The sequence below is a fragment of the Nomia melanderi genome, chromosome 6, assembly GCF_051020985.1.
Source record: "Nomia melanderi isolate GNS246 chromosome 6, iyNomMela1, whole genome shotgun sequence".
NCBI classification, from domain to species: domain Eukaryota; kingdom Metazoa; phylum Arthropoda; class Insecta; order Hymenoptera; family Halictidae; genus Nomia; species Nomia melanderi.
Window position 1 is genome coordinate 12478201 of NC_135004.1, and position 23439 is coordinate 12501639.

Consider the following 23439-nt stretch of genomic DNA (forward strand, 5'->3'; position numbering starts at 1 on the left):
TAGAAGAAGCGTTGGGCTCGGGTATTGAAAACGTTGAAAGATCAAAGAAGCGCTTTGAAGGATTTGACGTCACCGGTGCGAACGATGAATCCCAGAAAGCACCCGCAATGGAGTGTCCAGCTTCACGGACGGTTACTAATTCACGCGTTCGGCTATACAGTGGCTCATCGACGGCGGACCGGCCTTGCCAGCCGGCGTACGAACCATCGAGCTTCCGTCAGCCTTAGAAATGGAGCACAATGCCGCGATTCTTCTGACGTCTGACGCGGATAGCCGCATTCCCGTTCCCGCGGAGCACGCGAGCCGTATAATTCATCGATTATCGTATAAGACACTTTGTTTTTTTCCCACTCCAGACCGCGAATGGCTTCCAGCCGCCGATCGGCTCGCTGAAACGATACCGTTGAAACGTTATTTGCTCAATCGACGGGATTGCGGATCGAGCGGCTTTTTGATCTATTGAAATCGAACCCCGTCGTCGCCCCGGCTCGTCGCTGATAATAATAATTAACGCGTCCGTTGCCACGCGCCTGGTATTCATGAGGTCCGTGCATTCCGTATTCATTGCGCACCGATAAAGCGAGACATTTGCGTGCTCGAGTATTCAGAATCGAATCGGTGATGCGATGCTAGCGGAATGTTTGTCGCCGAAAGAAAGCGAGACTCGCGTCCGCGGAATGCTCGAGTGCACGAGGTACAATATAGTGAAATTTGTTGGATGAATATTAGTATCATCTTGTCTTCGATTTAACCACTTGGCAAGGAACGTTTCGCAATGAGAGGAATAAAGACTAATGGGAACAGTGACAGGAGGGAAATATAGATTCTCTGCTCTTCGAAAATTTCATCTAGAAAGAATGTAACCTTCGAGAAAGTATTCAAAGCGTTACGTTAATGATCAGCGTTAGAAGTAGTTATAAAGCACGTAAATGATCGCATCGAGCCGATCTCCTATAAGTCGCAACCCAGATAGCACACGTTATTAATTTCCGACCGCGCCGATGCTTATTAACGCTGCAGCAGCGGAATTATCATCGAGCTGCAAAAGCAATCAACCAGACGATGGAAGGAACGCTAACCAGCGGGAATCGGTGGGAAATACGCGGACGGAGGGGGTCGCGGTTAAACCAATTTCGGGGCACGTGGTGGGCCGGGACGGATCGGGTGAAAAAGTGAAACAGCTCGTAGACCGAGGATGCCACCGCAGCCAGATCCCACAAGCCCAGGCTAATTTACTGCCCCCTATTATTTGGCGAGCACCGTGAGAATCCTTTCCCCCTCTCCTTAGTATCCGCTTAATGCCAGTGTGCTCTGGCCGCACGGCATATTATTCGCCACGGGTAAATCATCCTGTCCCGCGGAAGCGTAATTCGCTTGACTATTAATTACGTTAATCGCCGGCTTCTCTTCCGACGTCGAGGACTCCTCCGATAATAAAGGAGACCGACGACGGCTCGACGATAACCGCGCGTTAATCGCCGGTCAGCACATCGTGGTGGGCACTCAGCAGTTACGAAGACAAACTGCAGCTCGACGCTGGACGGCGCCGAGATGGATCGTAAAAGACCAGACTGACGGCGACCACGTGATCGGAAAACAGGCGATATTCGAGCTATCGCGAAGCACAGCCTGGAGATCGAAGCGGAAGACGCTCGTCCTCGAGAGGGACGCTTGGAGATATTTACATTCCCCGGAAAAGGGCAGCTGTCTTCCAGGAGCATATCAAAAAGACATCGATCACCTCAGCGGTTAGATATGTACGTCCCTGGTGACGGAAGATATCCCCAGACGCGCGAGATGCAATAAAGTCAGATTTTTCGAGCACGCGAGAGGCAAATCGCAGGATTAATGGCCGCGATGGAATCGCTTCGAGAAACCCTTCGATCCTCTTCAACGGAACCGTCAATATGTTTCAAGAAAGAGAACTCTCGACGGGAAGCGCGAAACAAAGACGTCCATTCTCGAGTCGGCAGATCCCTCCGGTGCGAGGATAGCCTCGTGCGTTTCGAGATGAACGGCGTCGAATCGGATTACACCCACGAACACCACCCACGTGACCTGGAAATCGTCTTCGGCGAGTTATCGCGTCGTTACTCCCCCGTGTTCTCTCGGGAGCTCGAAGGCGATCTCGGCGAAGCGGTTTCCTCGCGCGAAGGAGCGCACCTCGCGGAAGGTGTCTCCGATTCGAGCTACGAGAACGATGGTCCCGAGAGTAGAGAGAAGGTGGAATGAAAAGAACGAAAGGCCGATACGATTGTGCGGAGTCGAACCCGTAAAAGTCACCGCGAAAGGCGACGGCGTGGCGAGGAGGGCCCGTCGCGGCACACACGGTCGTCGGTCGCTCGAGGCAGGAAGTCCGCGGACTGTCGGGCGAACACGCGTGTCCTCCGCGAGGATGCACGGCGGAGTAGAGAGCGACAGGGGAGAAGAAACGAACGCGGGGGCAGAGAGCGCACCTGGTCGACGACGACGCGGCAGGAGAGAGCGCGCGTCCTCCTCGTGGCGACGCGGCACGTCATCCCGGCCAGCGGGCGGACAGACTCGAGCATAGAGAAGGGTGAACACGCACGAGCCGGGATCACCTGTACACCGCACGGTCTTCAGGCGAGAACTGAGGCCCGCGAGGGTGGGAGCAAGAGAGGGAGACGGAGGCGTGGGTGCGAGCGAGCGAGCGAGCGAGCGAGCCGGACGATCGTCGTCGAGGAACGGGAGGCCGGAGCGGAACCGTGGGAGCGACGGAGACAGAGGGCGAGAGGGTGAGTAGTGACGGCGCGCGTCGCGTCGAAGCAACCCCTATTCTGAAAATGTGCGGAGGTGGAAGAGCGCGCAGACCGAGGGAGACGGGGACGGTGAATAGAGCGAGAGGGAGTGGGGAGGAGGGTGCACCGAGTGGAACGGCGAGGGCGAACGCGCGCCGCTCGGTTAGTACGCGTGTAGCGGCTCGAGGGAGGGAACCGGAGGGATTCGGAGGGATGCGGCGAAGCTGGATAGTGGAAAAGGGTGGGTGAAGCTCTGCCGGCGCGGCGCGGCGCGGTGGCGAACTCGCTGCCGTTTTACCCCCTTCGCGCTCCTCCGCCCCCGGCGTAACTAACGTCTCTTTCCCTCTCTCCGCGTAACGGCGCTGCTGTTGCATCGATCAGCCGTGCGCCGCCACCTCCGACACTCCCGAAATGGTCAACCCTCCACCTCTGGTTACTCCTTCCTCTCTCTCTCTCTCCCTCTCTCACTCTCTCGCTCGTATTCGCTCTCTTTCTCTCGATCCCTATCTCCATCTCGCTCCGCTGTTCCTCTGCGTGCGCTCTCCGCGACCGCCACCTCCGCGCTCAGCTGCGCGCACCGGCTAATTCCGTCGTTGATCTTCCACCGCCCATCCCGCCCCGGCTGACCCGTCTCACCACCATCTCAATCTTCTTCTTCCACTCGTCAACCCCTCGCGTTTCCCCCGTCATCATCGGCTACCACCCCGTAACGCTGATTTATCGCGCACCCGGCTCCCTTTCTTTCGCCGCTGGCCGATCCCAGCACCGCGCCGCGAACGGAGCGTGCCGCAGCGCGGTCGCTCCGCCGGACGGCGGATGTTTTCGCGTCGCGAGGGTGGTCGCGTTGCTGACCTTGAGCCCGCGGAGCACGAACGTCCCCCCCTGTTTCGGTTCGACGAACTATACGCGCGGAAACGTCGGGAGGATCGATGATCGAAAGGGTCCGCTTTCAATGGGATCGGCGAATTTTCATCGATCGCGCCGCTCGCCGCGGCTATGCGATGGTGGGAGGATGGCGTGACCTTGACTGAGCGCGAGGGACCCGGAACCGTGAGCGGGAGGGTCGCGGGAACCTTTTCGCTCCGGTGAAAAGGAGAGTCGAGGAGGCAAGCCGGTGTGTTTCACGCACCGGTCCTCTGAGTGCGGCTCTCTCTCTCTCTCTCTCTCTTTCTCTCTCTCTGTGTCGCTCTCGATCTTCCGCCTCTCTCCTCGTGCTTCTCTTTCGTCTGCCACCGAGTCTACTCGAAGTTCGAGAGGATCGATAATCTTGAAGCCGACGTAGAATTTGGAGAATTCCGCACCCCTAACTGATCACAGAAAGCAGGGAAGATTTCAAGGGGGAGATATCGTGTCCTTCGACCAGGATCCTGTTGCCATGATCGATTATGGTGAGATTGAAGGGTAGTTCAGTTTATCTTTATTTCTTGTACCTTGATAAGAAGCTACTAACCCGTCGATTTCGGTGAATTTATAGTAGAACGTTTCTGGGAATGTTTATACTTAACCCGTATCTTTCTTGTCTCTCAGCATCCACGCGGAAGAGAGGAGCGCAGCCATCGAGGTTGGGAAACGGCGAACACAGCAGACTGAACTTGATCAACAAATATTCCGAGGATTGAAAACTCCGTGAGTAAAGGTCCAATTTCCTCCCAAAAAAACCGCTGAATTCATCTGCACCCCGCGAAATAGATCGTATAAATGAAATCGTAACGAACAGGAAGCCGAAGCTTCACGAGAAAGAAAGTTCCGCGGAAATAATCAAACGGGCGCAATAGAAATGCCACGCGGCAATACGAATAAATATTCCTCCCGAAGGGTGGAAATTTTCAGTCCGCTTGGCCCCGACGCTATCTACACTTTCGATCGAGAAACGATCGAACCCTTGCACTTCTCGGTGTGGTTGAATTTCGAGAGTTTTCATTACCCCGGCAACGATCGCTGGGCTTTTATTATTCTAAAATCGATACACCCAATATTTTTTATTACACCGCACTCGATGAGCGACTGGTATCGGCGGCATCGCGAACCCCGCGGATTGCACGGTTACTGAAAGGTACTATCGGGCCATTTTGCCGAATAGTTTAGACGAAATGGAACACGGAATTCCACGTGGAAGCGTAACGCGCATCAAAACTTCGTTCTAGTATTTAATTAAACGCCGCGAACTTCCGCCTCCCGCTTGTAACAGATAAATCTGCTTTTATTTTCCTCCTGTCTCATCAATATTCACCGCCTTGCGTTCAACTTCCATTCCATTGAATCTCACGCAAGCCCTTTGAATTATTACGAATTTAATCGCAACACCTGGCGAATTGAAACTTCAAACAAAATATAGTCCGAAACACGGCAAACATTTCCCGACGAGAACACGCTCGGAACCGTGCAGCCAAACTCGCCCTCCGGTGTTTAATCTACATTAGATCAGTGCGCCGCGGAATCGCGTCGAGCGTCGTCTGCCCGACTCATCTGCATTGCTCTCATGAGTGACATGACTGGAATCCACATACGGGTCCTGAAATTCCGGGCGTGTCTAGCGGGGGGAGGCTGTCGACTGCGTCCACTTCGAATAACCGGAGTCCGACACCGCGCGACGGGTTACGGTTCCCGTGCCAAGAAATGCTCGGCGAAGCCATTTAACCATCTCCTTTCTTGTTTCGCTCTGGAGGCATTTCCGGGGCTGAGTTATTCCCCGGATTTCCCGAGCCTCGCGCCGGGAAGACGGCGAAAGGTTGCGTCGGCGAGCATCCTTGCTAGGAAATAATTAGTCCGGTGTCCTTCCAACTAAATATTTACTCGCGTCCGTTCTCCGGGCGTTACTCGCCGAACTTCCATTCCCGCTTGCCGAACCTTCTCACGTCGAATGAACCGTGCAAGGTAAACGAGTTTCATCGAGATTCGATCCCGACCCGAATACGAATTTCACAAATTACCCACCCGTTTTATGGCTAGATATATTTTAAAGGTACAGGGATTTTATCAAATCTTCGCTCAGGCGATCTAGACGAATAGCAGGGTGTTTGAACTAACAGCAGCGCCCGCTTCAACCAGTTTACTGTGACGATTATACACGTCATCGTAAAGCTTGACACGATACTAATCTTTTGAGCGATGAATTCTTTATTTTTTCACATAAACATGTAATTCTTCTGAGTCTTTGATCTTCCATTAAAATATACTCTACGTGCATTCGTCCTGCGTTCAACGAGTACACGCTTCATTTTTCTAATTCACTGCGCGCAGAACGAGTGGTTTTTCCGACTAAATTCCACAGTTAACTGGTTAAACGAGTAACCGTTGCTTCTCTCCTCTCCTTATGTTGTTTACCAACGACCGATCGCTTCTGTCACTCTATTAGAAGCTACGGTAATTGCGATAATCACGGTGATTACGCCCGTAAAAATCACGAAATATCGCAGCAAGGAAAGTAGGTGTTCCAAAGAATGCAGCGATAGTTTTTGCCCGCCAACGACAACAAAGACTATCGGCAATCGTAGTTCCGTTCGAATAGCCGGCTGAATAGCCGGCTGAATACCTCGCGAAGCTGCTCGGCTCGTCGCGTTGCGTCCGTAATGCTTCTTTTTCATCGGAAGAAAAATCACCGCCGGTGAAAGCCCCGATATTCGCGAAAGTAGTCCCGTCGAGTGGAAGACACTCGAGCACAAAGCGGGCCCGCCCGAGCGCCGGGCGGTGCGCGGGGTTAATTATCGGGCATTAATTTCGGTCGGAGAAACGACATCCGTCGATTGCGATCGGAGCCCGAAGCCGCGTGTACGAGTCGGAAATGGGCGGGCCGGTCGATGGAAAACTGACAGAGGCACCGCCACTTAACGCTGTTTTCCTTTCCATCGTTCCCTCTGTTTTCGTTCCGATCGCCTCGAGTGCACTTCCACGAGAAACGGGCGCACTCGCGAGAGCTGTTCCACGCGCGAGTCCTATCGCGCACTCCGCCGTCCTCGAACAATCCGATTTAACCCTTTATAGTTCACTGGTACATGCTTCCAACACTTGTAAACACAGTAAGTTTTTCGTTCCGACGCATTATGCATTCAGATACGGAACGATCGATGTGATCGATATTAATCTTTCTTATTGTCTAACTGACGCAGGAACTATCGAGTATTTAACGCGATTTATACGCCATTTTTGTAATGAATTATAACAATTTCTCTTTTAATTTTCTCTAATGTTCATTGTAAAGTGCAAGAAACTATTAATTCTCTGAAGTCTTTACGTAAGTTTCATCTGCTATAATTTATTCCATTCAAATTAGAATCACATATTATTCTTATCAATATTATCCTCTTGCAGTCGAATGTTGTTGCAATGGAAACTTCGAGTTTTGATATCGAAATCTGAAAGCTGCAAACGAGTAATTGAATTATTCAAACAACGACAAACTGATATGTAGTTTTTTTCTAATATTTCAGACTTCGATAGGTAAATTTATGAAGAAGGTTCGCAAAAGTTTAACAAACTCTAGTCCGCGAAGAGTTAAACATCCAACAACTCCACGTTAACTTAATTTTCAATTAAAATTTCAAAATTTTAACTTATAATAATATTTCCTCAGTGTAACAGTTTCTCCTCAATTGAATTTTGGACATTTCCTACGATCACTCTCATAATCATTCTTCAGAAACTAGAAAACCCAATTCAAAATATACAACTAATCTTGAAAAGTAATTCCAAATTAAAATTTCAAAAAGCACCTGAGAATCATTTCCCAAGATTAGTCGTATATACTCAACTGTCTCCTCGATTTTTCCGAGAACAATTACATTGATTAATTCTGAAAATTCAAATTTCAAAAGCTATCTTCCGACACCATCGGCAGAAACACTGCTAAAAACTTACAGGAAATTCCTCCGTCCCCAAATTACCATAAACCAGCTCAGTTACTAAAGAACACAGGATTCAAGGGGTTAATGCCGCTACTTAAAGCCAGTATAGCGAAACCAGTCGGCGTGAATTTCGGGAACGGTATTCCGTGGTCCGACGCACGGCTCCCGTGCATCGATTTCCCATTTCCTTCTAAGTAGCCCGTCCTCCCCTAATCCCCCCTAATTAAGGCACACTCGCTCGGACCAGCACCTTATCTTCCGCGGCTTATCGACGCTCTCTCTATACACGGGCCCCGAGAATTTACGGCCGAATCGATTTCACGGCTCGCGGCCGCCCACGCGGGAAGAAACAAATAAATAGCCGTCGCCGTTCTTCCGATAGAAGGAACGGAATCGATACCGCCTCCTCGTTAATTCCTCGAATATCGAGGTTCCACGGGACCGGAGCTGCGTCCATATTTGTCGCGCTGCTCACGCACATCGGCACGCAGCCTCGCCGGTTTCCGTGTTTCGTTTCAGCGACGCCCGCCGAGAATCGAGTGTCCTCCGATGGGACATCCTCCCCTCGCGACGAAAACGCCGACCCGCTTTCCGAGATTTACTAGCTTCTCAACGAGACGAAGTGCGTTCTTCGCGCGTCTCCGCGAAGTAGAGTCCATCGACTTTTTACATTTCGATAATCAGGTTTTCATCGTAAATCTAACGTCCGTCGAATCTCTGTAGCCTATTTACGTCGGTTCGGTTGATAAGTACTTTCTCTCAACTGGTTTAATTAATGAAGTATAGAACCTAATGCCTAGTTTCGACGAGTTTTTACATTCGTCGGTGTACTCGGTTTATAATTAACGAAGATCCTGCAGATGTTCCTCTGTTCCACTGTACAGTGTTGCTCTCTTGTTAACGTTCCCTCTTCAGTGGAGGGTTCACTGTACAAGCTGAAAACGCACATAAATTCTACCTATCACTGCAGCTGCGCCGGACACTTCCCCGTACACGTGTATCGGTCGAAACGAACGAACCGTGCGTATAACAGCGTCCGCTGCCGTGGTAGCGAGATAAAATCGAACAAAATATCGTTGTCCCCGGCACTCCATTTCCTACGCACGGCTGATCTACTCTGGCAGACCTATTACCCCGTTTCGGCCCGATTCGTCGTCCATCGCGTTTTGATTAGACCGGAGAAATGCATTGCCGGCAGCGGACGTGGTCCCTGGACATCGGCCAGAATGATATTTCGAAGATGAGCCGCGTCCTGCGGAGCACGTTGCACCCGCCGGAGCCGACGAAGCAGCTCGGAACAGTCCTACGGAAAATTGAAACTGCCTCGCGAGTACGTGACTCGAGGGGCGGTGTCTTCGACCGGCTACGTAAATAACAGCCCACCAAAGCGCCGCGATACACAATCTTCTCCCAGCGGTTCCTGCGTCCGAGGGAACGCCGTTCGCAGGCTCGTTGGTCGCTGCTCCTACCCTCGAGCGAGATTCTTCCGTGCAGCTGGAAATCTCGCGCGAATGATGGGATCTCGTGGTTGCACCAGGGAAAACGCGACGAAACGTTTTAGCTACCTCCAATGTTGTTTCAGGCTGGTGTACGGTTTAGATTTATGTTTCTGTTTACGATGTAGGTTTGAAGCCTGCGCTTTGAAGCGTGTATTTCGAATATTCAAAAGTGTTTCCTCCGTGACAAGGAACTAATAATAATTATACGGACAAATGAGAAAATAGGAAATGATAGGAATGGAAACCTAGCGAAACTTTCTCAAACAAAATCTACGAGCTATTTATAGCTCCGAAGGATTTATATTCTCTAGATAAAACGCGCTGATCGATGAATACCCTATAATAAGTACACAAGACAGTGTCCTCCGCAGAAACAGTAATTACAAGCCGCGCGACAATGGAGACAATGAAGAATTCCTACTCCTCCGCGATCCTCTTTCAGCGACTCACCATCGAGGCCCGTGAAACGCATTTACGCGCGACGATTAACGGCACCGGTGACAAAAGCGCATCGTTGATTCGACGTAAAAAAAATCCGCCACAAAGACAAGGCATCGCGAACAGCCGCGGCTCGTAATATTTCCTTGGAAGGGAAACACCGCAGGTCTGGAGCGACGGGAGAAACCTCGGAGGGTAGTTTTCACCCTCGCGCGCGCTGTCTCGCGTCATTGTCTGCCGCGGGCTCATTGTGCCCGGCTGCGCGTCGTGCGTCAGGAGGCCACGCGCGCGTCTGCGAATATTGAACAGAGGATGCACCGCGCCGGCCGGTTTATTTATCCCCCCGGAATTCCGTCGGGATAAAGGAAAAAAAGGAGGCAAAACGAAATAATGCCGAATAAAAGAATTTTCGGACGCATTGTGTACCGCCCTCGAGATTGGAAGCGCGCCCGCTGCAATTGGTTTATTTATCCCCCCGGAATTCCGACGCGATAAAGGGAAAAGGGGAAATAAATAAAAAGTCAATGAAAGTGAATAAAAGAATATTTGCGCGAGTCCTATCGGTCGGCTTTCGGGATCGACGCGATGCGATCGGTTTATTTATCTTTTCGCGATTCGAGCGCGATAAACGGGGAAAAACAAAAAAAAAACGAAGAAACAGTAAACAAACGTATCGTCGGCCTACGCTCGGAATCTGTAGCGATATATATCATTTCCGAATTTCGACGCGATAAACAAACAGAAGGCAGAGACAACGGTAAATAAAAGAATTTTCGAACGCGTCGTATCGGCGCACGCTCGGCGGGAAAGCGTTCACGGGACGTTGCGAGAATCGCAATAGTCGAGCCTTGATGAAATTGGCGGCGGCGACGGGGGTTTCTCGGCCGCCATAGAACGCACGGGTGCACCCCACGAACTCGATAAACGAATTTCAGGTAAAAGCACAGTTCAATCGAGTATCAGATCCGTCTAGAAGTCGAAGGTCTGCCGGTCCGCCGCCATCGATCCTCCGGCCATATTCGACGATATTACCGGTCCAATCTTTCCGGCGCGGGCGCCGGGTGGGGCGGGGGATCAATCGATTATCGATCACGGATCCGAGCGCCGCCGGGATTCGTTCCGTTCGCGCAGAGGACGGAAAGCTCCCGGCCGTCGGAGCATTACCACGCTGAACCTTCCCTGTAATTCATTTCGCTCTCCAGACTGTTGGCTTTCGACTCACAGCCCCGCGAGTCGGCGGCACGGTGTCGACCAGTTTAATAGAAGAATTAGGCGACACGGTCTGGTTCGCTCTCGAGAGCTCGGAACTGTTGTCGAAGCCTCGAACGCTGCCGCGATCCTCTGAAGCTCCGGGGCTAAGGTAATAAAGCCAGCGATTGATTCGGTCAAGTGGGACTTGCTAGAGAACGAACCGGTCACTTTGAACGCGACACAACCTTTCCGATTGCACTAATAACTTCGATGTATCTTTAGCTTCTAACAGTCTCGGATAATCGTCCTATAGGGGACCTCAACTTCAGCCGCAGCACCGAGTGGTTAACTCTCTGCTGCAACGGGACTCGGGATCCACTTTGATCCGATCGCCTTTGAACCGGAGTACGATTTCGAATATCAACCGAGAGCTCGACTCCTAACGAATATCTAAAACCCAATAATCTACGAAGACGCATTATTCGCCGTGAATTTATTAATCACAGTACACATACTGTATTCATCTCTCGAACCAAGTTGCAAGTAAAAGCGTGCCACCGAAACGTCGCAAGTCCGCCAGCTCTCCGTGTCTGAATCAGTCCGAATTCAATCTAAAGCTTCGAGCAGGGAATCCGCTTCCAGTGACGCGGCCCGGTTCCCTCCGCTCGAGGATTCCTGGAGTTGTTTTTGCCAGACTCAATGGATCAACTTCGTTCGCCTATCGGAATCCTAGCCGAAATATCCCCGGGACGAAAAGAAACAAAGCAATCCCGTTGAAAAGGGGAACTGCGGGCACGTCGGAAACGGCGCCGCGAAATGGCCCGAGATCTCGGCCCTGGGTTTCCGCGTAGCCGGGCATTAACGATCGGACGTATCGCTCGTTACCGCGAGCCGCCGCTTTATCGGCGTCGAGATTTATGTCAAGTGTATCGGAGGAGTTCGGCATTTTTATTCGATCGCGATAACGTCGACGGCGCAGCTCCTTTGTTCCCCGCGCATTGTGGTCGACTCTGTGAACCAGCCCGCGACCGGCCGGCCGGTCGTCGAGAGTTATCGAGCACGGGGAGACCGGGCCTTCGCTCATGGGGCCACCGAGCCAAGGAATCTCGCGCACCCCGATGTCACGGTCCGATAGACCTGTACCGCCTCGCCCGACACGAGCGAGACGACGTCCTACGAGTGTTCTTCACCTTCCCTGCCGTCTACGCTCGCGGGTTTATCGACTAATCCTCGGCACGAGGTGCTCGGGTCTGCGCTGACCCAGCTTTTTATGGAGAAACGCCGATGCTCCGTGATTTCCTTTCATCGAGACGTTTAACTCTTTGCGGACGGATGTCGGAAAAATGATACAATTAGTCGAACAGTAAAAGATCAGCACGTAGTTTTCTTTCTATTAATCAGGCAATTGATATGTAATTTAGCTTCATATGTTGAAGGTTTTGTATGTTTCGAAGAATCTTCGTCAAAGGGTTAAAGGGAACGTTTGTCTCGCGAATGGATTTGGGACATTAGCTGTTTGCAGTTGAGAGAGGACCTTTAGTAAGATTATGATGTTTTGTTTGATGTTTGACATTAAACTGCGTGTGGTGAATTAACCCTTTGCACTCGGCAGTTTTCATTTGACGATGAGATAAAGACAGTACTTTGTGAAATTAACTCGAAGAGGAATCATACATCGAGGAGAGCTATTTTATTTCAATATTTCTCAAATTGATGTAGTATATTAAATATTAAATTTTATAGTTTCACCGAATGAGGTCAAGTAGTGAGTGAGAGTCACCTCTCGAGTGGGGTTAATATATGTAATATTGAAATGAAATGGATTTGTTGCTTGATTTATATGTGATTTTTTATTAAGTCAGCTTCAAAGGATGTCTGTATCTTATTAGAAAACGCTGAATAGTTGTAGGGAAATATTTAGAGCAATGTATTGAAGGTGAGATAATATTTCAATATTTTGTAGATTTCGTATAGATTCTCATACGCGAATGCATAGGATTCTACAGTCTGCTTGTGGTTTCCATGGCTGGCTGATTTCCAAGCAAATGTTTCGGTAGTAATTGCAATCGTGAACTAACAGAGCCATTCTAGAGTATGATGGACAATCACTATGATCGTCGATGTAGCCGAAGCATCATCGTTCCATAAACAGACTATAATTTGTAGAGGATCGATGCACTGATACAGTAAAGACCGCATCTCTGTTGTCAAGGAAACACGACGCCGAGCGCGGCCACTTCTACCGGCATATGCATCGAACTAGAGTGCCCGACCCCTCTGTCATTTACTATTGCCGCCGTCCTTGATTAGCAATGATGACCCATAGGGACGCATAATGCGCGGAGCGTTCCACTCCCGAACGACGCGACCGCACGATATTTGGCCAAGTTGATCGTCGTGTTACCGAAACATCGAGATCGTTTTATAAAAAGACGTTTTATTATCGAACGCCCCCTATCGGATAATAAAAACTTCTATCAGAAATTTCTAAAGCCATTTAAGTTCTCGTTCGCGTCGGAACGGAACTACCTCCCGATAATTAGCAACACAAATCTCCCGTCGGAATCTTATTAATAATACAGCGGGGAACATAAATTAAATCAATTATACCGGTCAATTGCCCGAACGATCGGAGATAGGGGATAATTTACAAATACGCGGAATTTATGCATAAATCGGAACCAGTTTTCTCTGGTTCACGATTATTCCGCATCGGCCGGGGAACCGATCGCTTATCGCCGTACAGATTTCAGGGGGAATTAGCTTCCGGTTTAAATAAGTCGGCGAGGTGCAGCGATGCGTCTTGCTTAGCGGGACAGTCGCGAAAGAGGTACCGACGACGACGGGAGACGCCACTAAATCTACCAGTCGTCCGACGACTTTTTCAACAGCCACTTGGAACCGTACCAACGGAATCCCGCGGATGCATGCGCCGAATGGAAAAAGGACTCGTGAAATTGTGCACCGCGCCGGGGGGAAATTTTATTACCCACGCCGGGAGACTTAGCCGATGTTTTCCGAGCGTATTAGCACAATACAAATAACCAGCAGCTCCAAACAGGCCGATTCTCTCTCTACGCGTACGAAAAATTTCATCGTGACCTGTGATATTAACCCTTTGCACTCGGAAGCTTTTCACTAGAAATATTCGACATTTCCCGGTTAAACATGTACGACACTATCTGAAACGAATTAAGCAACTGTGGAATGTAATTTGAAAAATCTCTCGTGCGCGCAATAAAATCAAATAAAGTGTACACTTGTCAAACGCAGAGCAAAGGAATCTATACTATATTTTAACGAAAAACTACAGCGAAATTAAGAAGAATTACACGTTTATCTGAAAAGATAAACAATTGGTCATCGTAAAAATTGGTACCATTTTGCGCTTTAAAATGACGTGTATACTCGTCGCACGCAGCTAACTGGTTAATGAGAGAACATACGTAAATTAAGAAACAAAGCTGTTTTATATAAATGTTTCATGTATTGATGCATTATAGGAAACTGAATATTATATATAACACTTTGTAATTTTGTTATATCGAATCAAGTGGTGACTGAATGACCTCTCGAGTGCAAGTAACCCCTTGACCACGACAGAATTTTGCTTCCACGGTTATTTCTAACAAAGTGTATTGAAACCATCAAAACAGTCAATTGAACTAAATTAAAGCAACATAAAATAGTCATATTTATATAATATACGATTAAAAATGCAACTGTTGAATTAGAAATCATCTATGTCTGATGTAAGGGAGGTTTACAATAACATTGATTTAATAATCAGCCATCCGTGGTGATCAATTAATTAACTCGTAACAAGTTTCTCACAATCCGGTCACTAACAATGAAAAATACTTGACAGTTTGCTCGGTGAATGATAAATGTAGCACTCAGATGCGGGAGAAATGATTCTCTTATTTTTCTCGGCAACGGACGAGATACTTCATCTTATTCCACTCGATAATTTTAACGGAGTACTTCGCGAAGATAAAGAAAATTTGCTGCATCCAAACGACCTCTTGCATTAACCGCGAGGACGAAGTAATTCCTCCGCGTGACACCGTTCGCCGAGTCTCTGAAACTCAGACTCGAATTTAAAATGGAGCGAGTCTTAAACGCAGCGCGGCGGAGATTCTATGCGGAGAAAAATCGCGAAAACTTTGAAACTGGTTTACCGGCGCCTTAGGCCAACCGGGAAGTTTCGAAAGCGGCGCGTTCTTTCGCGGTAACCGACAAGAGAGCCCGAAAAACTCCCGGAACGGTGCGTTCGAAATCTCGTAAGCTGGAACGCTAAATATCGCCCCGTTTCTCCCGGTTAGCGATTCTCGCCGGTGCTCCGGGGTTATAACATGAAAATTTTCGGTCGAATAATCCTTTCCGGGCTATTAACGCGCGCACGCGTACTCCGCAAATTCGTGTGCACGTAAGCCGACGGTGAATATGCTTCACTTAGTAACAAGGATATTACGTATCGCGTGTAAATAGGGCATTTAGGAATTACCATCGGAAGGATTAAGGCCCTAATTATCGCGAGTTCGCTTGTATCGCGTACGTAATATCAATAAAGCGGGACAATAAGCAGTTCCCCATTGGAAGCGCGGATTAGCATGGATCATTGCCAAAAGAAGAACGCTTCCGACGAGCCGGAAAATCGGAGGTATCTCGTTCGCTGGGAAATTTTCTTGGCGTATCGACTCGTTCGTTAACGCGGACGAAAGTTTCACCGACCGGTTGGGATCTTGATTACTGTTCTTATTCCCCGCGAGATCCTTTTGTTCCCGGGGTGGTGAAGTTCGCCGAACACGCGATCGCGCGAAGATGAATCGGCAAGTACGTGAAGTTCCCTCGACAGGTGAGTTTCATATTGGAAACTGGCCTTGTCTTTCCGTGAAGTCGTGACTTCCACGCGTTGGGATGGGTTAGAATTAAAAGTTCAGACAGGTGAGGCCGCGAAATCGCTTTCGACTGTGATGTTCCGCGTCGAGATTAGTTCTGCTGCGATGGTTCACGAAGGATATTCTTCCTAATCTAGTTCTTTAATTCGTACTAAATTCTTTTGGTATTCATTAACAATTAAATGGAATTTTATTAACGCTTCATAGGCGCCTCTCAATCGTCACGCGATTTGCTACAGCAGAATTATGAAGTATAATATTTAATATTAACCTTTTGTACTCGAGAGGTGACTCTCAGTCACCATTTCAGTTGATATAGCAAAGTTATGAAGTTGGATATTTAACACTAACACTATAACTACCGTACCAGTAAAAATGACTGGTTTAGACTTTTTCGTTTAGCAATTATTGATATCTTCGAAGCATTGAATATTCGAAATGATTTTGAAAATAGTTTCATTTGAGTACTATATTGAATGCCTGAAGAAACTGAAAATAATCTATTGTTACAGCTTTTATGGGAATTGCATATTAATCGTGTTAAATGCTCGGTAATTCTAGTGTTAAGTTTTGCATAATGCATCAGTGTGTTAAACATTGAATAAAATATCTTCATTTCTCAGTTCATGCACGATGTCTCGTCAGTTTCAAGAAATGTTGAATGAAACGATTCAACTTGCGTCAATCGTTTGTCAATCTTAAGCAGTTTCACGTTTCACCACCTTCTCGCCTCTTTAATCCAACAATACTTGTACTTTATTGAATGGCAAAATTCCTTATAAGTAACGCTATTCGTGTAATCTGGTACTCTCGAGGATTCTTTAGTGCCATCAGCACGTCCGCTCAGCCAACGTTTAATCCACCGCGGAACGATTATCGCCCGTTGTAAACACGGCAACAAGCCAAACAAATTTCACGCGTCGGAATTTTGAGAGGCAGCTCGTTCCATAAATTCCAGATTGGCCGTTCGGACAAAAGGCTCGGCGGAACGATGCACGCGCGCTGTACGCTGCGCTGTCGCGAACAATCGGAACGCGTTGATCCGCGACAACGGCGGCTTTTCAATCGGAATTGCTTCCGAAATTGCTTCCAAGAAGCGGCGGCCGCGTTCCGTCATCGAAGAATCGACTTTCACCGGCCACCGACTATCGGCGGAGCGGTGATAACGGCGATTACCCGGGAAACGCGGAGGAAACGAACGAGATCCGCGGGATTTCGACGAGACATGGAAACTATCGGGACCGGAAACAGGAGGTGAGCGTGCAGCGCGAATGAAAGGCCGATCCGGGTCGGGCCAGACGACGATCCCAGAGGATAATCTTCGTGATCCGTTTATGCCGCGGATTTCGATTCAAACGCCACGGAAGGTCTCGCGAGATATTGTGTCCCCGTTCGCGATTCACGAATTCCGGCCGCGCCGGCAACAATGCCCGGATTAAGATGCACAAACGAACCATCGGGCGAGCCCGTTATTCCGCGAAGCCCATTCATGAAGATCAACTTACACGGCCCGGGCAACGTGGCTGCGCGAAGCGGACATCTCGGACGTTTCCGCGCGACTTCAATACTTCGACCGATAAGAGCGATGCTCGTATTACGGCCCAGCGATCCTCGGTCGACGGAATTTACCGTTCGCTCTCGGCGCATCATTGGTTTTATTGAGACTGATCAAGTCGGCGACTCGGCTACGGACTCCAGCGAATTAAGAATACATGCAGCGGCTCTGATTCCCAATCGAAATATCGATGAGGCAGACAACTTTATTTGTTCATTCGATCTTCTAGCATTCGCTGCGATTTATAAGGTGTTTGATATATTGTGCAGGTGAATACGTAAAACTCTTAGGTTTTGTTAGGTAGTTCCTTATACATCTGTTTTATATTTTAAAATATTTATCCTATATCTTTCGAGAATGTTAAAATTCACATTCGCAACGTTTTATAAGGTGTTCGATATATTGTGTAGGTGAATATGTAACTCCTAGTTAGGTAGTTCCTGATACATCTGCTTTATTTTTAAAACATTCGTTCTATATCTTCTAAGAATGTTAAAATTCACATTCGCAACGTTTTATAAGGTGTTTGATATATTGTGTACGTGAATATGTAAAATTCCCAGGTTTTGGTTAGGTAGTTCCTCATACTGTTGTATATTTTAAAACATTTGTTCTATATCTTTCGAGAATATCAAATTCACGGAATGGTTGTATAATTGAATGCGACACGGTCGAATAAACAATTCATGTCGATAAGAGTAAGCTCAAACAGTGACTCGGTGTGCATATACTACAACTTTTAATCCTTAGCATGCAAAATTTCGCAGAGCGAATATATACCAGTACAGGGAAACTTGTTGTGTTAATTCTATTAGCGATTTCGGGAGTTGGTTGCCCAACAGTGGATCCAGCGCGCAAAAACAAAAGAAAAGTTCATGTAAACGTATACACGGTCCAACCTTGTTTTCAAGCTGCAGTCGTGTTTGCACCAGTTGTTCAGCCATCTTCATCGCGCCAACGGAGTATCTCAAATATTATTTATCGGCGTGTTGTAAACTAAAGATTTCCAGAAACTGGCGCAACGCAAGAACGCTGTAACTCGGAAACCAGGTCGCGTCGGACGTGCACCGTGAACAAACATTTAACCGACATGTAACCGCGTCTGTACACGTTCATATAAACCTTTTTACTCCAATTTTATACACAGCATCCACCGAATGAAAATCTCTAACACAAATATCGCGAAATACCCGATCGCATCTCTCAATAGCTTCGTCTAAACCGATTAAGAAATTCAACCGCAGTGTTTAATTAAAGGGAACCATTAAGTCCCTCGATCTTCTTACGGTTTTGCATACCGATTGCTCAGTCTCGCATCGATATTCGGTCGAAGGGTAGATATTCGCAGTCGCTTCAAGCTCCGCTTCTCCCGTACAATGTCGCAGACATCCGCGACGCAGAGCGTTTACGCGAGGACCCGAATACTTTCCCGATAGAACAAAGAATGCTGTTTGCCCGGGAAACGTTAGGAAGCCCGTGCGGCTGAAATTGGCACAATTTATGACAACAGAAGCGGATATTACGCGAGCGAGACCGGCGTCGGACAGATCTCGCGGCGCGATCGTGTCACGACACCGGTAAGAACGGGTTCCTCGGGCGTCGGCGGACACGGCCGATGAATAATTCATCGGCGTTTTAGATTCGAGATAAATTTCCGGTCGGCGAAATTACTTTCGCAGTCAAATCGACCGTAAGAGATCCCGGGGAACCGATGATCTCCCGGTCGTTGCCGTCTGAATAAAAATTGCCGGCCGCTGCACGCGCGACCGTAATAAGATCGCGAAGGGATTCGATAACGAGGTTAGTCGCGTTTCACGCGGTAACGCCTCGCAATTTCCGCAAAACAGCGACTGTAGGCCGGGCACGCGGCCGCGCCGGCAGCTGCCGGCTCATCTCGCGGATACGCGTCAATCATCGTGCCAATCGGCCGGCTCGCCGATGTCAATCGGTCGAACAATACCTTCCAACGTGTCGCGATCGAGTCTCGCCAATTTCCGTGTGCCACCATCTGGTCTTTGATAGTCGGCGCGTCGAAATTAGAACGCGACGGTTTTACGGGTTTCGCTTCGGATTGTGCGAGCCTCGGATTCTTGCGAATTTGAAGGATAATGAATGATAGTTACTGGTGGCATTTATAAACGTTATTCAAATTCGAGGTAATCGTTGTATCGGTGTAACAAAGTTTCTGAACACTTTGTAGTCTACCGATTCAATTTTCTAACGCGTAGAAAGTCTGTTTTTGCAACTTCGAATCGAAACACAAGAATCTCCGGTTCCGCGGATAGCAGATGCAGCGCGAAACTCGATAAATATCACCGTTCCGTGCGGCGGCGGGCAGACAGAGGACAAAAAGTCGACAATAACCGCGTGATAGAAGCCCGAAAGCGAAAAAGAATATCGCGAGCGGGGCTGAGTCAGCGATAAGGTATCTTAATCTCGCACGATTATTTGCAGTGCCGGTCTCGTCATAAATTTTACCGGGTAAAATATGAGGCGGGCATTACGCGCTCCTCGCCGGTGACTGATGAGCAGTTGAACTACTTTTATCGGTCCATTCTTATCGGAGATTAAACATCGCGAATTCCGCGTTCCTCGATTGCATCGCGGATGCAAAGGAAACTCACCGAAAAACTAAGGTTTATCCACTCCACCGACGAACGATTCCTGTCGTATCGCGATATTCCAGTTGTTCCGAGGATCGACTAACTCTGCCACATATTTTTCCCAAATTTCAATATCGAAACGTTCGATTGGCGTTTAATCGTTTATATTGCAAATACTACGAAATATGTTCATTGAACTGCACGATAAAAGTAATTACAATTTCTCCGACTCCCGGAAATGAATATTGAAACAGAACACTGACGTTTACAGATTTATACGCTGGGAAATATTCAACAAGTGCATAGTTTATTAATTTTCCAAAATTCCTTTCGGCCGGCCAATAAAGCTGCTCGTTAATCGACGAGCGACGTTACATATTCAACGAAAAAACAAAATGGATGACGACACGGAGGACCGTGACGTCCGTTCCAGTCGCGGCCGTGGGGGGGTGCTCATTAACGAGGCCTTTCTCTCGAGGAATTATCGATCACCGCGGCCACAACAGAGCGAAGTTCCGCCGGAACCGGCATCAAATATTCGACGAGCACGAAATTAATTGCTCGTCACGGACCGTTCCCCTTTGCCGCGTGGGTCGCGGGATAAAGTGTCAAGGAGGAGGGCTTCTTCACGCTCGCGAGATCCTCTCGTCTCATCTCGAGCCCCGCGCTTGACAAAGTGCATATGAAATATAACGAGAATGTGGGATGCGGCCGCATCCTCGGCGCAATTTCGCACGAACACGTTATTACGCGCTCGCGGGGGCGGAAAGGGTCGAAGAACGTGGCGCGCGGTAAATCTTTGGCTATGCCGTCGCTGCGTTTCGGAACACTGGTAATTAAGCGTCCCTAACGTTATCAACATATTGCGTTTCCTCGAAGCCGTTGTAAATCAGCCTCTCCGCTTCATTCGCGAGACAAAGGATGAAATAGTTATAGAAAATTTTAATAAACACATGAAACGGAAGATTACAGTAACGCGAAACCATTGACTAACTAAGACAACGCTTCACGTTACATGTTTAAACGTTAATCAATAATTATATCAGTAATTATATTAACGAAGACAATGCTTACTATTGAAAACCTAAAAATATAAATTATCGAAACGGCAGGATTTTATAGTTTCCCCGTGAATTTCCATAAATTCGCAGTCTGATAATCGCTCTTTTCTTCCCCGTCCATTATGGAAATGACAATTACTTATTCGGAATTCTACGATCTTCCATGCCGCTGCAACTTTTATCCGCGGCAATTAAGTCCCGACGCTTAATTCTCCGGAGCGTATTGAATTCGAGGAACGCCGGATAAATACGTTTCAATTCGTGATCGACGGAAAGGATAATTCTTTTGAAGCTCGCGTCGTCGTCATTCGATTCGCGAAAAGCGTCGGGTATCGGGCCGAAGAATCTCGTGTTCCGAGACTGGATACCTCGATCGATTATCACCGGTATCGGCGATCGCGTTCCTCGGTTATTTCGCGGCCGGCTCTCGCAATTATCCGATTCCGCGGCAGTGTATAATATTAAACGCGGCGACACGGGCCGAGCATAATGAATTCGTTTATCACGGCTCGCTTATCCAGCTGATCGGGTTTCGATAGCGGGGCCTGCCCCCCCTCTCCGCGGTCTCTATCTACGTACCGCGATTAACCGGCCGCTGTTCGTAGCCTCGCTCTACGGCGGTGTACTCACCTGAAACAGAGGGAAAAATATTCACGTTATTAACAAGTGTTCGCGGGAATTAGCGTCGCGTGACGCGTTCTTTCGCGCAACTGGCCGCGTGTTTGCAGCGTGAATTCCGTTCCAGAAAGCGGAGATTCGACGATTACGGGGGAAGGAACGTCTCGATAGAACGGGCATCGAGTCACGCAGAATTTAACGATTTAGAGATATTCACGAGGACTGTCGATGTTGATTAATTATTAGATAACCTATGATTTGCTTTGGAAATATAGTTTGATTAACTCTAGAACCACCAAGCACCAAAATCGATTTCTTGAAATTCCTCTATAGATGCATCTATTGAAACTTCAATTTGCCAATTCAGTTTGCCAATTTTTAATCACTTCTCAGGGAAGAATCTGTTGTTTTTAATAATCGCCAAGAGAAATCAGGAATGGGTCGTTTTGACCTGTTCAGTAGTTCTAGAATTAATGCAGTTTCGTTTTTACTATGACATTCCAATTTCATTTGTGTAAGTTGTCCCATGAAAATATCGGACAAAGTTTCACTTTCACGTTACAGTTCCTTCGCATGTTTCAATAGTTGGGAATACATAATGACAGGCCTGCTCGAAAAATTAATCTAATAAACGAAAGCGAGTATCAAACCAGTTCGCGTGAACGGGAAAGAAACCGGTTGCGGATTACTCGTTAAGTAAACACAACGGTCATCGGGACTTCTTGCGCGAGCGCGTAACGCGCGCAAGAACATCGTAATATCTCGTAAAATATTGATTACTCGGTTTTTAGCCTCGCAGCGGGAACTTCCAGAAAAGCGGCCGGAATCGACGAGAGGCTAATAGCGGCCGATGAGTGTGTACACAGTTCCGTCACGCACGATCATCGCCCGGTAATTGTTAATTACGAGATAAATCAATCCGCACCCTCGATTTACGGTCCCATCGTTTCTGATTCACGCAATTCCGTTAGGTTAACGTCGGAGGGGCTGATTGGCCGATATTCGCCGCGACTGCCCTATAATCCGTTTTCCTCCCCGTCCGGAGGAGGAGCACGACTAGAACTTTTCATTTCCGATTACCATTCCGGCCGGAACGCTGACCCGCGGGCGTGGGTCTGCTCGGCTCGCGCGAGACAATGCTGGGAATAAGAATGGTGTTACGTAATAGAACTGGAGTACAATCTTTAGGGTTCATTGACGACGTCCCGGCGTCGTCTTCGAGGTGGAAATTCAGGTTACGAAATCAATTTTTCAATTAGACTCCGCGCAGCTGTTGAGTAGAGCCAGCTAACACTGGTGCTTTGAACGTAACGGTTTCAAATTTTATCGCTTTTTAATGGTCCAGTGGGACGCTGTAACTCAAATTAACAAACGCCGTACCGGCTAATTTTCAGAAAACTGAATTGTGATGGTAATTCTCACTGAGATGGACTTATATCGCTACATAGAAAAACTCAGATATCATGTTGTTATGTAATGTATTTTAAATAGATCATCAATTCGAATTAAATTTTATATTTTTTTCAATGCTGTGGTAATTAGCGAAGTTGCATAGCTAAGTGCCTTCACACAAAAACGAGATTTCTCGTTACCGGTGCGCAATGTGTTAAAATGTTAATTTGAGTAGTTCTATTTGAGAAGTTAGTAACCATGAGATTTTGGAAAAAGTAACGTCCACTTATGAAAATGACGAGTGCGCACGCACGAAATAAATGTTGAAGGTATAACGTATTTGGAATCGGTAACTCGCGTTAACGAGTCTTATGTTGCGGGTTTGATGAATTTTTTATGGCACGCCGATGCGTAAACGAAAGTATGGCTATGCGTTGTTTGATTATGTACTTTCCAGTGTATCAAAATTACTTTCACACCTTATATAGATTGCTGCAGCTCTGTTATTCCCACATATACTTTAGTGGTCGACTTTATGGGCCATTATACGTCCTGTGAAATTATCTCGCTATCAATCTCCA

The 23439-nt window shown here is 47.9% G+C and overlaps 1 protein-coding gene across 32 annotated transcripts in view; it reads right to left on the reverse strand.

The window, feature by feature from the left end:
* Positions 1–23439, reverse strand: part of LOC116427961 (uncharacterized) — a 293655-nt gene that overhangs the window by 74950 nt on the left and 195266 nt on the right. For 9 of the 32 annotated variants that reach the window (XM_031978919.2, XM_031978917.2, XM_031978918.2 and 6 more), the window contains exon 1: positions 2457–2605. The exons of 22 other annotated variants lie outside the window; for them this stretch is intronic. The gene's annotated coding sequence lies outside the window, so the exon portion shown is untranslated. Of the gene's footprint in view, positions 1–2270; positions 2387–2456; positions 2606–23439 lie in introns of those variants that run through there. One more of the 32 variants, XM_031978914.2, reaches the window with a different exon arrangement.